At 33.4% G+C, this 1,498-nt stretch overlaps 1 pseudogene; it reads right to left on the bottom strand.

Annotated features, from left to right (window-relative positions):
• Window positions 1-333: 333 nt before the first annotated feature.
• Window positions 334-1,498, bottom strand: LOC141693226 (cinnamoyl-CoA reductase 1-like; annotated as a pseudogene).

Here is a 1,498-nt window from a genome sequence, read left to right as displayed (position 1 = left end):
GACGGAGTTTCTTGAAGAGTTCCGAGTTGTAAAAAAGTAAAAAAGGTTGAAAATAGATGATTCCCGATTTTATAAAATAGTTTTGTAATTACTCAGAAAATAATTAATAAATTCATAAACTAATATAATATCATATAACACTCCAAAAATTACCAGAAAAATACCTTACTTATCTATATTTTATTCTGGATATATTAAAATTTACTTGTTCACCTTTTATTACATTTAAACATCTAAATATCGATATCAACCAACAGATAATTCACAAAAAATTCACATAATATTCACATAATAATCAATTATTGATAAAATAATTATACGCAATATCCCGGATATTACATATACTACCTGCCTTGTTGGCAGAAATAATAGACTAAAAGACTATGCATAAATCATACAGATATCTTCTCAGCAACAACTAGTCTTTCTGCTTCAGAGTATTCACGAAAGGTCTTCCCTTCGATGATATTCAGTAAAGTATCATCTGCATCTGATTATAGTATGCCAAATTCTACAACAATTGCTTTTGTTATTTGAAGATTTCCGCTAGTAACCATCCTTACCTGTGTTAATTGCAGATCCCCAATTGTATATTTGTGATCTTGTTGTTTAGAGAAATGAATGAAAACAAAACACACAATAAAAAAGCAAAATGGCAGATGCTAGCATTAGACAAGACTTACTTGGTAAGAATAGGATATTCTGAAAAATATTCGACAACATCGCCACTGTGAAGCGAGCTCTCGACACAAAGGTAATGTCCGGTTGCAGACGGATTCTCAAAGAGAAGAATGTGTGCTGCCGTGACATCTTTAACATGGACATAGGTCTGAACTGAGTTAGCATAAGTCTTTGATAATCCAGTGTGGTATTTGAGGATATGAACAATGCTAGAATTTATAGTTGACTACAGAACTGGTCCAATCACCAATACTGGATTAAGTGCCACCATGTCTACTCCTCTGTGCTTTCCCTCTTCCCGGGCCACTTGCTCTGCCATAGCTTTACCATAGCAATACCAGTTCTGTGTTTCAAGATTGTCAGGCCAACATTATATTAATACCCATTGCAAATCTTTTACTAAATAAAATTCGATTTTAGATCAATAACACCATAAAGCCATGATAACTATTAATTTGACTTACCCTCGACTTTTTAAAGCCTAATCAAATCAATCACGATAATAGTTCTTTAGTCATAACTAATTTTTGGTCATTCCTATTGATGAATAATTAACAAACCTTGATCAAAGCTTCTATTGCAATCAAGATAAAAGAATATTTCATTCCTTAAAATAGGCATGGATTCGCAAGTTACCCTAGTGTTCTTGCATAATTCAAGATCACTCCAACAACTTTCATCAATAACCTCATCAGGGCTCCTGTTGGCGGACATATAAACCGCCCCAATAGATGAAGTAAAAACAACCCGACAAACTTTGGCTTCCGCAGCTACAACTATCACATTCTTAGTTCCAATTACTACTGTTTCCATCATT

The sequence above is a fragment of the Apium graveolens genome, chromosome 10 (genome assembly GCF_009905375.1).
Source record: "Apium graveolens cultivar Ventura chromosome 10, ASM990537v1, whole genome shotgun sequence".
Taxonomy (NCBI): domain Eukaryota; kingdom Viridiplantae; phylum Streptophyta; class Magnoliopsida; order Apiales; family Apiaceae; genus Apium; species Apium graveolens.
This window is presented reverse-complemented; position numbering and strand designations above follow the sequence as displayed.